The sequence below is a fragment of the Macrobrachium nipponense genome, chromosome 25, assembly GCF_015104395.2.
Source record: "Macrobrachium nipponense isolate FS-2020 chromosome 25, ASM1510439v2, whole genome shotgun sequence".
Taxonomy (NCBI): domain Eukaryota; kingdom Metazoa; phylum Arthropoda; class Malacostraca; order Decapoda; family Palaemonidae; genus Macrobrachium; species Macrobrachium nipponense.
In genome coordinates this window covers 42,595,783-42,611,727 of record NC_087214.1, presented here as the reverse complement: position 1 = coordinate 42,611,727, position 15,945 = coordinate 42,595,783, and the positions used below count along the sequence as shown (strand labels likewise).

The window sequence follows — 15,945 nt, the reverse complement described above, 5'->3', positions numbered from 1 at the left end:
AGAGAGAGAGAGATGGTCAAAGTACTGTTTGACGCAGGCGTGCACACCGTTTTTTTTTCTTCTTTTTTTTTGACAAAACCTTGGGCCTTTTTTGACAAAACCTTGGGCCTGTTACAAGTATTGAGGCTGACTAACAGTTTGTCAGATACTTTCCATATAAAAAAATAAGTTTTAATGATGAAATCTGGAACTATATTAATGTTCATCGAATATTACGGGCAACAAAGCAATTACAACAAGTGGTATAATTTTGTACTGAAACAAATCACCTTTTAAACAGTTCACATGAGAAGTTAAATGATGACTAGCCTAAGTTAATTAAGTACAATTTGGCTTCAATAATCCTATTAATTGTCCGTTAATTATCTATTTGAAAGTAATATACGAATTACGATACTGAAAGGAGTTTTTCACGTCGCCTACGACTAGAGGTAGGCCTATGTACTAGGCCTACTAACACCTCAACCGAAATCATTTCACTGCTCTTCAGTGAAATAGCAATTGGTCCGATTTACCATTCGGTCATTCAGTGACCGTGGTCATTGTGACGCCAGATAGCTCATGACTGATTAAACTATCCGTTCTTTGGTGCAAGACTGGAGGAATCTTGAGACCTTAGTCTGTAAAAATAGACGAACACCGGAGGAGGTGTTGCGCGATAGGTGCCTGATGCGCGCGGGATATTGCGACAGGTTTCGTATAAACGATTATATTTCGTTGGTTTGTCGTGGAGAGAGAGAGAGAGAGAGAGATTTCGTTGGTCATACACCTCTGTCTCCTTTAGCATACATTCTCGTCCTCATAGGGATGTTGGAAGGGACTCTCTCTCTCTCTCTCTCTCTCTCTCTCTCTCTTATCCGAAAGGAATATTAAAAAGGTCTCTCTCTCTCTCTCTCTCTCTCTCTCTCTCTCTCTGTATCCTAAAGGAATATTAAAAAGGTCTCCTCTCTCTCTCCTCTCTCTCTCTCTCTTCTCTCTCTCTCTCTCTGTACTTGAATGGGAATGGAATATTAGAAAAAGCTCTGTGTGTGTGTGTGTGTGTGCCTGAAAGGAATATTAGAAAGGTCTCTCTTGCTCTCTCTGTACTTGAATGGGAATGAAATATTAGAAAAAGCTCTCTCTCTCTCTCTCTCTCTCTCTCTCTCTGTCAGTACCGGAAAGGGTATTAGAAAGGGTTTTCCCTCTCAGTAAATATCACTGAAGATAATGGAATTCAGTGGTTCTAGAATTAACGTAAAGACAGCAAACCATAATGATTAACAATAATAATGTGTCAAGGCCTAACTGCCTTAGTACAATAAACTTGCCGGTAAATAGTTACTTTTAACGCCAACCCGTTCCAGTCCCAACCAACCAATAGGAGAACCCCTTTTAAAAACTTCCCACCCACCAACCAATGGGAGAACCCCTGCTATAAACCTCCCACCCACCAGCCAATGGGAGAAGACTTTAGAAAATGGAGTTTCCAATGTGGCCAGGGTGGGGGGTCGCCGATTGGCCAAGAGGAAATTTAGGATGACTGCTGTAGCCTTGAGCCTTCAGTTCACCAGTTCTAAGACGGCAGCCATTATCTGTGTTTCGGCACAGACAATGTTTTGATAACGTGTGTTTTCAAGTAGATAATTTTTAATATATCTCATGATGGCGTAAGTAAATACCTACTGCGTTATTAATTCAAGACATTACTGGTTAATATTGATTGGGATTTGTCTGGTTAAATGGTAAAAATACATAGCATGTTTATTAACATCAACCAGCATTAGCCCAAGTGCTCGTTATGGGTAAGGGACTACCAGGCGATTTGGGTTTGATTTCGTGTTACTATCGATTTTATTATCATTATTTAAGGCGAATTTACATTTTAGACGAGTTGATATTGGTATTTGTTTGGTTAAATGTGGAAAAACTCAATGTTGACCATTTACCCTGCAAGACCCCAAGTACAGCTTATATAGAAAAGTGATTATTATCAGGTGAATTTGGCTTTTAAGTGATTATCAGGTGAATTGACTATAATTTAGGCCTCAGAGCAGTTTGACCTGAGAAGGTTTTAGCGTTCTGAGGTAAATATTGATTAGGTTATCCTGTTAGTGGTCTTTGATCAACCCATTTTTTGAAAGGCTGGGTCGCTCTGGGCCTCAGAGCAATTTGGTCTGGGTAATTGGTAGGATTTTGACTTTAATAATTAGTTGATAAGATCTCGTTAGCGGTCGTTTTCAACTCGTGCCTCGAAGCAGTTTGACCTGGTCAGTTGTTAGCTTTTTGAGGTTTAAATTTAACCAAATTTTATATGAAAATCATACTTGTGGTCATTTTGAACCCGTTTTCTGTAAATTTGGAAGTGAAAATTTATATAAAAACTGTCTTTTTCAACTTATTCCATGTGAAGTTGGGCCATTTTAGTTTTCAAAGCAGTTTGGTGGCCTGGGGAGGTTTTATCGTTTTGAGGTCAAATTTGATTTGAAGATATTAGTCTCTTTCAACTCTTAACTGTAAGAGTAGGGTCATATCAGGCCACAAAACAGCTTGGCCTGGGCAATGTTGAGTCTTTTGGGTAGATCTAAAGGTAATAACTCAGAGTCGGATGGTTCTTCGAAAATTACAGTTTCCTATAGTATTTGGGTTAAGAATTTACCATTATTTTTCGTGGGTCGGCAGTAATTAACCCCCAGGGGCTAGTACTAAACATGGCGACATACATTGGATGTCCCAATCCCTAGTGGCTGTTGTATTCGCGTGGACGTTCCTAGCAGCCCGTGCTTATTTATTACCTAGAATTACAGTATTTTAAGGTGAAAATTTATTTTAAGAGCTAATTTTGTGGTATTAGGCCTCGGAGCAGTTTGTGCTGGGCAATGTTTAGCATTTTAGAGTTAAATTTAATTTTATAATTCGAGTAGTGGTTTCCTAACTCTCAGAAAGGCAGTCTTTTTTTATCTGGTAATTTCGTAGACAAGAAGTCCGCTTTGGGTCAATTTTAAGTCCATTTTGGTTAACATTTCAGGCCTACTTTGTAGTCTAATTTTACGTTCATTTTAGGCCCATTTTGTGGTTTACTTTAAGGTCTATTTTCGGGTTCATTTCAGGGAATATTTTTTAAATTTAAGGTTCATTTCGGGGTCAATTTTAGGTCCATATTAGGGTTTATTATGTGGTCCATTTAAAGGTCCAAATTATGGTTAATTTTGGGTTCAATTTAAGGTTCATTTCGGGGTTAATTTTAGGTCCATATTGGAGTTTATTTTGAGGTCCTCTTTAGGGTTCATTTGAGGACCATTTCTGGGTCAATTTAAGGTCCATTTCTGGGTCAATTTTAGGTCTGTTTAAGGGTTTATTTTAGGGCCATTTTATGATGCATTTCAATATCCATTTTTGGTTCATTTTAAGGGCAATTTAAGGTCCTTTTCGGGGTTAATTATAGGTCCATATTGGGGTTTATTTTAAGGCCCATTTTAGGCTTCATTTCTTGGTCAATTTAAGGTTAATTTTGGGGTCAATTTTAGGTCCATATTGGGAGTTTTTTTTAGCTTCATTTTGAGGTCCATTCCTGGGTCAATTTAAGGCCCGTTTCGGTGTCAGTTTTAGGTCCATATTTTGGGTTTATTTTAAGGTCCATTTCTCTAAATTAAGGTCTTAGTACTACCACTTTGAGATGAATTTTCGGTGCATTTTTGGGTTTTTTTTTTTTTAAGGTCCAGTTTAGGGGAATTTGGGGTCCACTTAAAGCCAGTTTTGGGGTCAATGTTAGGGTTCCACCGCCACCGTTATTCCTTTTAGGCTTTTAGGTTATTTTTTTAAAATATTAATGGTCCAAACGTTGCCTTGGTTAGTAAGTTTCGCATTTAAAATATAGAAATCTTCTTATAAAAGCTTTTTTATATATATAAAGGTTCGCCTCCTAGTTTATTTAAAGGAAACCAGGATTCTGTTTAAATAAATTAAACTGTGTCCCAGGGGGTGTATTATTTTTTCTCTTAAATGATACTTTTTAATTCGTACTTTTGTTTGGTTTTATGTACAGCCTTCCACAGGGATGATTCCCTCTCTGGCGGACCCTTGTACGTTTTCTAAAGATGCTTCTTATATTTTATAGTTGTCTTTTAGTGTTTTCTCATCAGTATCGTAGCTCCTTCAGAACAGGAGTTTTTAATTCTTTTTTTTAATTTGCTTGCTTCGTTTTTTTTTATCGTGGTCTTGGTGCGCAATGTTCAAAATTAATGATCTCTCGCCTAACTTACAATTTGTTCTGGGGTCAAAATTTAATAACCTATGTTTCACTTGCATAAACTTCAGAAATATGATAAAATAGCTCTCTCTCTATTCAAAACAGTCCCTTGAACCACAGTCAAGTTACGTAGACGTTGAAATGGTTCGCGTCTGAACTTGTTTTCTCTCTCTCTTGACTGCTCTGCTCTCTCCTTGGACTGCTTTGAGTCTCTCTCCCAAGGTCACTTTTTTTTGTTACTTTACAATCTTGAAGACTTGTAAGTTAATTTTTCCAAGTACGACTTTGTTTAGAATTTAAGCCACCATCCTCCCTCCCCGTCCCTCTCTCTCTCTCTCTCTCTCTGACAAATAAGGCCGTGTCCACACTACCGGGCAATGCCCGACGGGCAAACACTGTTACCATACCCCGTTTCAAGAAACAAGGTGGGAGAGTGATCGGCGGGCACAAATGGAGTGATTAAAGATGAGGAAATCACGGGCAAACTAGCGAGTAATCCGTGAGTGTAGTTGAGTAAAACACCAGAAACTGACGTATCCTGTGGTTTGTTTAACCAACTCTGGTGTCAAGCACAATAGGTTTCCAGGACCATAGTTTATTATCGATCTCTCAGTTACAAAAGGGTGTTCTAAGTATAAAGTCATCATGTCCGGCAAAGAAACAACAAACATTCACTGGTCAAGAGAAGAAATCATACAATTAATTGACTTGTACCGCCAACATCCATGCCTATGGAATGTCAAAAGTGACATGTACAAGGACAGAGCTAAACGTGTAGCGGCTTTGACAGCAATAGCCGCGGAATTACGCAAGACATGTACTGCCATTACCACAGGGGATATAAAACGGAAAATAGAAACCCGGCAAAATCAACACAGACGTGAAATGTGATTGGTTGAAAACTCACCCAAGTCAGGAGCTGGGATAGACGACATTTACATCCCCAGATTATGGTGTTTTTAATTACCTTTCTTTCCTTAATGATGGTGACACAATCAGACCATCTCTCTCAAACGTAAATAATGCCACCAACGATACAGCTGAGGAGGAACATTCTGATCATGAGGTATGTACGGTGTGTGTGTCTTATTTTATTTATGCTTTATGATTTTAGCATTGGATTATCATATTGTGTTTGACATATCTCCTTTGGGTGTTTTATGCTATTCATAATTCTCAATGATACTTTAATATTTTTTATCTAATTTTATCTCTCTCTCTCTCTCTCTCTCTCTCTCTCTCTCTCTCTCTCTCTCTCTCTCTCTCTATATATATATATCAATATATTATAATATATATATATTATAATATATATTATATAATATAATATATATATTATAAATTTTTTTTATATATATATAGAATATAATTATATATAAATTAGAATATATTATATAGATATATATATATATACATATATATATTATATAATATATATATATAATATATATATATATATATATATATATATATATAATATATATATATATATATATATATATATATATATATATATATATATATATAATATAATAGATATAGAGTTGCTTGTGCTGTTTTATGAATTTTCGCAAACATTTTTAGCAACAAAAGTTATTCCAAATCTGTATTCTACATTTGTGGCTATATTTCAAAAACTTATGTAAAGAATAACCAATATATCATAGTAAATATAGTTTATCATTATTTTTTGTACTCTCTCTCTCTCTCTCTCTCTCTCTCTCAAGAACAGATATTAACTATGTGAACAGACAGGATGTGTGTCGTGATAAATTCATACAATAGTGCGTGAAAGGAATATGTGAGCACATACTCTAGTAATGATTTTTCCAGTATGAACAATGATAACGAGGTTTATGGTGCTACTATGCATATACTACTTTCATGGTGAGAAAGAAAGGAAAGCTACGTACATAACGGTTCATTTATTATTATTATCATATCTGTATTTTCCCGTGACTAAAAATGTTAAGTTTAACAAAAAATGCACTACATTGATAGCTAAGCAAAGAGGTAATTACCACTATTAATCATTTATCGATCTATACTGCCATGGCACTGCCCCTTCTCCATTAAAATACTGCATATATTGTTCACGGACATTCCTGGCATCAGCCATGTCATTCCGGGTCACCCTCTGTAGCCTTGGTAATTCATAAGTTTGTCGCCAGCTTCCAGGAATAATGTGTCCTACTGACAAATCCTCAGCATCTAAACATCCTTCAGGCTTGTAGTGGCTCACATGGTCTCTCCTGAGGAAGTTATGCAGAGATGTGCATGCTAAAACTATGGTATCAATTTTTGAAGGAGGTAGTTGAACAGGTGGCATAAACACGCGAAATCTGTTTGCCAAAATGCCAAATGCATTTTCTATAGTGCGTCTTGCCCTGGAGAGACGATATGAGAAAATACATTCCCTTCTAGTCTGATTAGTATGTGGAAAGGGTTTCATAATGTGTCGGCGCAACGAAAATGCTTCGTCTGCCACAAAAACGTATGGTAGTCTCATCTCACTTCAGGTAACCATTCGATCCCCTGGCAGACCAGCAGTTTGACTTGTAATACGAGTATTGAGAGTAAAGTTGTCCCACACGCCTCCGTCTGATACTCTACCATTTGTGCCTAAGTCTACATATATCAATTCAGTTTGCATCACATACGGCAAGGAGTACGATGCTGTGGCTTCCTTTGTAATTAAAGAAGTACGAACCACTATCAGGTGGAGGCCTTATCAACAAAGGTTTCCCGTCAATAGCCCCCAAACAGTTTGGGAAATCCCATCTTGTTTGAAAACCATGTGCCACACGCATCCATTCCTCTGGGGTTGTAGGTGTCTGTAAATGAAATGTAGAAGTAGTATGTCAGTGAACTTTAGATTAAGCAAATATAATGACTCAATTCCATCACCTTTACCTGCATACTTTCATAACCGAGCAGTCAATCTTTCTCTGTTTTCTTTTCTATTTTAATTTTGTTTAATCTTTCTCTTCGCCCCTCCCTCCTCCTCCCTCTCTCCTCCTCTCTCTTCTCTATGTTTCTCTTTCTCTTCTCTCTTTCTCTCTTTCTCTCTCCCTTCTATCTTTATCTCTCTCGCCCTCTCTCTCTCTCTCTTCTCTCTCTCTCTCTTTCTCTCTTGCTCTCCTTCTCTTCTTTCTCTTTCTCCTCCTCTCTCTGCTTCCTTCCTTTCTTTCTCCTCTCTCTCTCCTCTCTCCTCCTCTCTCTCTCTCTCTCTCTCTGTGAAAAGAAAAAAATTCCTGATATCATATATATATATATAATATATAATATATATATATATATATATTTATATATATATATATATATATAATATAATATATATATATTATATATATATATATAGTATATATATCTAATATATATATATATATATATATATTATAATATATATTAAATATATATATATATATATATATATATATATACATATAAATATTATATATATATATTGTATATATAAATATATATATTGCACTACACGTGTCTATTCTCAATATTACAGATTTTCAACGATCCAGTACTGATGGGAGTTGGTGAAACATCTCTTGCAGCAACAACACATGTAATGACACCGCCTGCAGTGTCTACTGCATGTCCTACGGACAATTCAGCCAGAAGTGACACCTCTACTACAGTGAATACTGCCAATCGATCAGGCAAAGAAAAAAAAAAAGGATGCGTGACGATGCAGACGATGTTATGCGGGAAGCCCTCCACCAGCTGAGGGAATTGTCGTCTACACAGGACACTGCTGATGATTGTACTGCCTTTGCAACCGTAGTTGCAAACGATCTTCGACAATTGAAAGGGGAAACCAAAATTTATGCAGAAAAACTCATTTATGATCTTTTTCTTGCTAAACTTTGTCGTCTTTCGTAGACATCAATGGTTAAAGAGTAGTTTTTTACATTTATATTACTGTTTATTGTTGATATAAATTACCATTACTTGTTTTTTTTGGGAAGGATTCGTCAGGATACACAATTTGGCATTATTCATAATTAGCATAGAAAATATAAGATTACTTGGTGTGAAAGTGATGTTATCATTAACCTTGAAAGAAACACTCACCTTTAAATAATCATCTTTGAGAACTGCATATATGGCTTCACATGTCTCCGGTATAATTAGAGACAAACTCTGCTTTGATATCCTCGTGGTATATTGCAGCGATGTATATGAGCACCCAGATGCTAAAAATCTGAGCGTTGCTTCCAGACGAGCTTCTGCACTTATACTCTGACTCAAATTGGTATCCTGCTTTCTTATGTACGGTTCCACTTTTGCAAGTAGTGTATAGAAACTATTTACATCCATTCTCATGTACTTGATAAATTCATGCTCAGGTCCATGTTGGAGTTCACGTAATATAGTCACATGACTCCCCAACTCTCCTCTTCTACGCAACCCCACACTACACCACTCTCTTCTGCATTCTATCTTTTTTTCCTTTTTTCTTAAACACTGCAAGTATTACTCCACACAGTGCTATTTTTTTCTTTTCCACTGTGCTAGGCATGGTGAGACCACCCTTGTTATTGCCTACTGAACGACACCTAAACCCGACCTACCTCCGCGTATTGTGGAGTAGACTACAGGCAGCGTTGTTGACTATTATTTCCTCACCGAGTATTTCCTCATAGTTTGAAAGAAAACGTGAGAGGTATACCTGACCTAAATTAGCTGATCTCTCAAATTCAGGAAGCATTACATGAGTGAAATAATAAGAATTTTATGAGTTTTTTTTTTTTTATACATAATTACTGTATTAGCTATAGACATTTTATTCACATATCCAATACCATTTAAAGAAGTCATTACTCTTCATTAATTGTCCTACTCATCCACCACCTCTTCCTCATTTATATCACCACCATGACTTCAAGCATTCAATCATAGATTTAGTCGGGTAAACCTAGTGCAACCTCCAGTCTTTTTTTACTGCTTCAGATACCATGATTGTGTGTGTGTGTGTGTGTGAGAGAGAGAAAAAGAAACAAGCGAATGAATGAATGCTATGCATGTAAAGTTCTTTACTCTTGTTATTCTATAAACCTGTTCATACAGTTTTGTTCCCTATTATAGAGACAAGTATCCATAAACGAACAGAATATTTACATATTACATTCTCAGTACCTACATCAAAATCATGTTTGTCTTAAAACAATCTTGTGCGTATGTTTACAAATAAAAAGGTATATAAATTTTTCCATAAAACCGAGTTGGGTAGGCTTTCTACCATTTTTTTTATTTTATTTTTTGCTAGTAGCTCTAATACGAAAGAATGCATAAAACGTAATGAATGTTAAGAACGGAACACAATTTCTCTATAAACATCTTTATGCATTTTAATTATTCTTTTCAATATCCACTTAGTTACTACGAAATTTATCTCTAGTAACAAATGCTTTCAGGAATGAAGAACATACAAACATCAAAGTACACTCGGTGAAATCTTAAATATAGAATGTTTACATATGTATGCATGTGTATGTGTGAATGTAAGTATATATAATGTACTGTAGATAAGTTTGTGTGTATACATACATATGAAAAAAATTCTGTAGAAATGCCTTAATACAGCTATAAGCGTTGAGGAAATATTTCCTCATATCAGTTTGAGGGGGAATTAGGTACTCATATCCTCGTCTGATTGTCCCTAACTCTAATCTTCATCGTTAGCAGACGAGTTTCCTCACTTTGGTAACGTTGCTACAGACGGACTTTGCCTGGTAAGGGCAGAGATCGTCGGGCTCTGCCTAACAGTATGAGCCTGAAAGGATACGATGATCTGGTAACATTGCTTCAGAAGCGAGAGAAATACAAACAGCGGGCGGGCTCTGCTCGACAGTGTGGACAGGGCCTAAGTTCTACTTTTTATAATATGTCTGACAAGTTAAGCCTTGTTTTCATAGGTGTGCGCCTAGGCTATGAACAGGTTCTTAAACTTTTGGTAGATCTAGGTAATAACTCCGCGTCGTGTATTAATTTTGAAATTAGTTTCCTTTGGTATTCGGGTTCCTTATTAAGAATTTAGTTATATTTGGGAGGTAGACTGTAATTAACCCCCAGCGGCTAGTACTAAACACGGAGAAATAAATTTGACGCCCCAATCATAGTGCTGTGTATTCTTGGGAAACCGTTCCTTGCACTCCGTGCGGATGTTATTGCCTAGAATTAATCCAACTTCTTTTTTTTTTTTTTTTTAGGAATGTGCATGGGATGAATAATTTATGGCAATACTTTAAGTTTATATTTTTTCAAGCAAATATTGGTCTATTTTTTTCTTATTTCAGGTAGACCTTCCACGAAACATTTCTTGAACTGGATACAATAAGCACGAGACTTCATGCTAAGACTTGAAACGGAAATCTCTAGCTTCAGAAATTGTAAATAAAGTTCAATCTTGAAAGTATTAGAAAAAAATAATTATTCTATTTAACACTAATCGAAAATGTATTAGAGAAAGCATGAGAAGCATCTATTAACTTTTTGGAAGCATTTTAAGTATTTAAAATGAAACGGTTTTCAAAAGACCCAAGACTAATCGGAAAACTTTGTGTATACGTACTTTAAATGGTTTCAGACACAGTTCATGCTTTCTTCAATAGACATTTTCGATTCCTGTCAAACTTAGTGCATTTTTATAAATTTAGTTAAATTTACTAATCTTCAGTGTCAAATTTATTTTTGAAGTTAGGCTACATTTTTTAGGTATTCGGCAAACAAACTTGGTGTGGCCTTTTTCCCTTGAGTCTTTGTGAAAGCCACTTGTGCGTGCGCACCTTGACTGTTAGACAACGTATTAACATTTTAGTTAAATATACATATTTAGCAAGATAGTTTGGTTTTTCTCATTTGGTTTAAATGCCAAACCTTGATTAGTTTTCAATCATTTTTCTTAATTTCTGAACCGCGATTAGGTTTCTCCTCTTTGGATTAAATGCCAAACCTGGTCAGGTTTCTCTCCTTTTGTTTATCTGCTAAACCTTGATTAGGTTTTTTTCATTTGGATTATCTGCTTGATAAGATTTGAAGGCTCTCTTCATGTTAACCTTGTGTTTTTATAATGGTTTCATGCTAATGTTTTGATCATTTTCTGCAGCTTAATCCCATTTAGAATCTTATAGGCCTCTTAGATCCTTAATGCTATGTTTCATCAATTGTTTATCCTGTTATATATTAGAATAAAAGGATTATTTAAGTGGCCATGTCCTAAACCTTAAGTTTTGACCCTAGTGGGATTAACCTTTTAAAAAAATTAAGCAGTTTAGTTTCTCGTAAAGGTATTAGCCTCCGACCACTATAGGCCTGTTTGCAGTTCTACTGTTTAAGTAAGCTTCATTTTTTTACTAAATTTATTTTTTTTTTTACTCAAGACATTCTAGGCCTATGTTTGCAGTTCTGCTGTTTAAGTAAGCTTAACATTTTGTACTAAAATGGCTGAATTTTTTACTCGTCGGATATTTGGCTTAGACCACTATAGGCCTGTGTTTACTGTTTAAGCTAGCTTAGTACACTGTACTAATATGGCCTCGTTTTTTACTCTTAAGATGTTACCCTCAGACTATCAATATAGGCCGCTGTTTGCATCGTCCCAGGTAAAGACAGACTGAACTTTTTATGCGGACATAACATTAAATTTTTTTCTTTCACTTTAATATTTTGCTCCTACAAAATCTAATAGCTTTAGTGGGTCCATTTTTAATACAATTTTGTCATTCTTTTTAAAGTAGGTACAAATAGCTAGCTTGAACTAGTGATTCTCTTCAAATTTCAACTGATATCTTTTGCGATTTTGGCTACTGACGCCAGGTTGATCTTGGCTTGTCACTTTTAAGGTTATAAAATGGTTTCTAAGGATAAATAACAATGTGCGGATGTAGCTTCATTTTTACGTAATTTTTTAGGATAAATTATCTTTCGTAATTCAATCTGATCAATTGATAGATATATTCCACTTTTTGTTGTTTTGATATTTTATTTCTTAGCTATTTTTATTATTCCTGGTTTTTGTTATGTATATGAATTTTATTGTTATCCATTTAGTTTGTTTTCCTCCTCCCCGGTGGTTTGTCTTGTTTGGTAATTGCCACTAATGACCATTCTGTCTTTTCCATATATTTGTGAGCGAGGGGTGCTGTCACCGTGGCTGTGTCGGAGATTGTTTGGACTGAAGGAGTCCGTTGATCTCTGAGCCTTAATTACTCCTGGTGACTTGGATTTGCTACGTAACGCCTACTTGGATTTATGATTATTCTTGAAGGATTTACGCTTCATCCTGCCTCACCTTCGGCTCAGTAAATGTCGAGGGGCTCTCACTTAGCAAGGTATAAGTGATTAATATTTTTGGAATGTTCAGGCGATCTTTGTGATGCCCTTGGCTCTGGTTTGATTTGGACGTCCCGGGTTTTTTGGAGGTCATCCTCGAGGACGTAGGATCGCTGATGTGTGAATCCTGTGGAATATCACTTTGTCACTTCACTTTTGTCTCTGGACGCAGAGGCATATAAGTAATTGTAAAGATCACGGCTATAAACTCCAGTGTTACGGAGGACAGAAATACCTATATATAATTAAGGAGATCACGGCCACAGCTCCAGTATTTAAGAGGAGGGAAAACCACCGCTAGGGTTTAGTTTGTATTTGACAGGTTATTCTTGCTTTCCGTATGGCCTTCTCCTGTCTGAACCCCCTTCTCTTTGTGGATGTATCTTTGCTTTTTCCTATCTTAATTGGGTAAGTGTGTTGTTTCATAAATAATTCAGGGTGATTGGTTTTCAATAATAATATGTATTCCGAGGTTCAGGAATAACTTCTGTCTAGATATTTTTGTATTAAATTTTTAAGTATTTTTGTGGTGTTTCGTTTTCCCCCATGAATTAATTTTTGCACTTTGATAATATTTGAGAGCTATTCCACTGATTGTGGACTTAGTTTCTTGTTGTGAACAGAGTTTGGTAAGAAAGTTATTTAATTTTTAGTAACGGAGGAAAAGGACCGTTACAATATCATGACAGCAGTTAATCCTCGTCAACATTTAGTGCATTTCTAGCAACAGACAAAGACTGAATATGCAAGAGGGTCTTTACTATAAGACTTCAACCAAACAGGTTCCTTAGATGATTATATTGAATTGGAGTTTAGTTTTTATATTAATGATTTTATTTTTTTCCAGAGGGCCTTTGGAATGATCAACATAAGGAAATGGAGATTGATAGATAGATAGAGAGAAGTTGAGTAGTATACTCAGTCCAGAGCCAGCGAGCGAGCCCAGAAAGAGAGAGCATAGAAGACCTCTGCTGAGGAGTCCAGTCCAGAGACAGCTAAGCCGAGCAAAGCAGAACGGAGAAGTCTGTCCAAAAAGAACAGAACAGAGAAGGGTCAAGCTGACGTCATCCCAGAGAAGAATGAACAGAGTTGAGAGAGCAGAGCATAAAGCTTTACCGTGAAGTCAGTCCAGAGAAAGGACGGATTACCGAGAAGCCAGTCCAGAGCAAGAGAAAGTAGAGGAGATTACCGAGAAGTCAGTCCAGAGGAAGCAGAGGAGATTACAATGAAGTCAGTCCAGAGAAAGGAGGGATTACCGAGAAAAAAGTCCAGAGCAAGAGGAAGCCTAGGACTTTACAATGAAGATAGTTCAGAGAAAGAAGAGGAGATTACAATGAAGTCAGTCCAGAGAAAGGAGGGATTACCGAGAAAGAAGTCAAGAGGAAGCCTAGGACTTTACAATGAAGACAGTTCAGAGAAAGAAGAGGAGATTACAATGAAGTCAGTCCAGAGAAAGCAGAGGAGATTACAATGAAGTCAGTCCAGAGAAAGAAGTCAAGAGGAAGCCTAGACTTTACAATGAAGACAGTTCAGAGAAAGAAGAGGAGATTACAATGGAAAAAAGAAAACAGTTCAGAGAAAGAAGAGGAGATTACAATGAAGTCAGTCCAGAGAAAGGAGGGATTACCGAGAAAAAAGTCCAGAGCAAGAGGAAGCCTAGGACTTTACAATGAAGACAGTTCAGAGAAAGAAGAGGAGATTACAATGAAGTCAGTCCAGAGAAACGAGGGATTACCGAGAAAAAAGTCCAGAGCAAGAGGAAGCCTAGGACTTTACAATGAAGACAGTTCAGAGAAAGAAGAGGAGATTACAATGAAGTCAGTCCAGAGAAACGAGGGATTACCGAGAAAAAAGTCCAGAGCAAGAGGAAGCCTAGGACTTTACAATGAAGACAGTTCAGAGAAAGAAGAGGAGATTACAATGAAGTCAGTCCAGAGAAAGCAGAGGAGATTACAATGAAGTCAGTCCAGAGAAAGTAGAGGAGATTACAATGAAGTCAGTCCAGAGCAAGAGAAAGCAGAGGAGATTACAATGAAGTCAGGCCAGAGAAAGGAGAACGTAGCAACGAGAGCTCGGTCCAGTCAGAGATAAGAAGGAGAGATACGCTTTGAAACTAATAAAATGACTTTCGAAATCTAGTCATGCAGGACTGTAGTCTCTCTTCTGAACATTACTGGATGACTCACATTATAGATTTTTTTGTGCGCTATTTCCTAATGTCCTAGGATTCGCTTTAGATCTATTTGTTTGTAATAAATAATGGGAAAAGCATTTTATATTATTTGTCCTTCGTATATACTACATGAAAAAGTAACTTTTAACATCTAGTCATATACAACACAGCTTTATTTTTCACTGATACAAAGGTTACAACATAAAGGAGCAGCTTCACTACACATATTTGAGCTGCTCCTCCATTTCATTTCGTTATTTTGCATTAAAGTTCACATTCCAGATAATCAGCCTTAGTTTATCCATTCATCCTCTGTAATCCTTTATTCCTCTTCCTGCTAAAACCTTCATCTCATCAAAATATTAAAAATCTAGTCAACGTCTCCTCCTCCTCAGCAGCACTGTTATGTCAAAGTGTACCTCTAATTTACTCTCAACTATAGTGGACCTTACCTACTCACTGTTTAACACGAACTATCGACAAGAAAAGTGAAGATACAGTTTTCTTATATCTTTGGCCCAACTCTAGAAAAGGGGCGGAGTTCAAAATCATTGTTGCTTTCCAGATTTCCAGTAACTTTATACCATAAAAATTCTGCAGGAGGCTTAAACTTCGAAAAGTTGAGGGGTCGAGAAGAAAGGTGGTCCAGTGGATAGGGAAGTTTCAGAGGCCCTTGCCGCCGCCACCACAACTGGAAAGAGAGAGAGGACAATTTATGCAGAGTGGTGCAACACTACTAGAAATCCTACAATTCGCTCTACATAACTGCTGAGTAATGCTACTGCTATATACACTGCAAGCATTCTCTTGCTACTTGCTATTATTACTGCTTGCTAATGCTACACACTATGAGCAAATTTAAAGACTTGAATGTAGCAACAGCCTCTATATTATTTGTTGGTTTGGTAATGCCAGTTCAGATTAAAATATCTATCATCCTTCTTTAAAATCTACCATGAAACATTACGAGTGATGTTATGACACTAGAGTGACGTTAAATTCGTGGGCCTTAAGGAGAAAATCTTTTTGAAATTCAGGCAATACCAGTGGAAATCGTGAGGAACAATACAGAAAATGCAAAAAAAAAAAAAAAAAAAAAAAAAAAAAAAAAAATAGCGGCGAGTCTGTGCACAGATACCTGGGAAACAGGGCAATATGGCTGCCAAGATCATGCTGCACTGCTAGATAAAATATGAAG

The 15,945-nt window shown here is 36.6% G+C and overlaps 2 long non-coding RNA genes across 2 annotated transcripts in view; one reads left to right on the top strand and one right to left on the bottom strand.

The window, feature by feature from the left end:
• Positions 1 to 1,053: 1,053 nt before the first annotated feature.
• On the top strand, positions 1,054 to 14,080 carry LOC135199416 (uncharacterized). Its single transcript, XR_010311066.1, has 3 exons — positions 1,054 to 1,646; positions 10,540 to 10,632; positions 13,422 to 14,080. It is a non-coding gene; the product is annotated as an uncharacterized LOC135199416 (long non-coding RNA).
• Positions 14,081 to 14,902: 822 nt separating this feature from the next.
• The window catches only part of LOC135199415 (uncharacterized), a 35,075-nt gene continuing 34,032 nt past the window's right edge, over positions 14,903 to 15,945 (bottom strand). The window contains exon 2 of the long non-coding RNA XR_010311065.1: positions 14,903 to 15,438. This is a non-coding gene — a long non-coding RNA (uncharacterized LOC135199415). The remainder of the gene's footprint in view (positions 15,439 to 15,945) is intronic.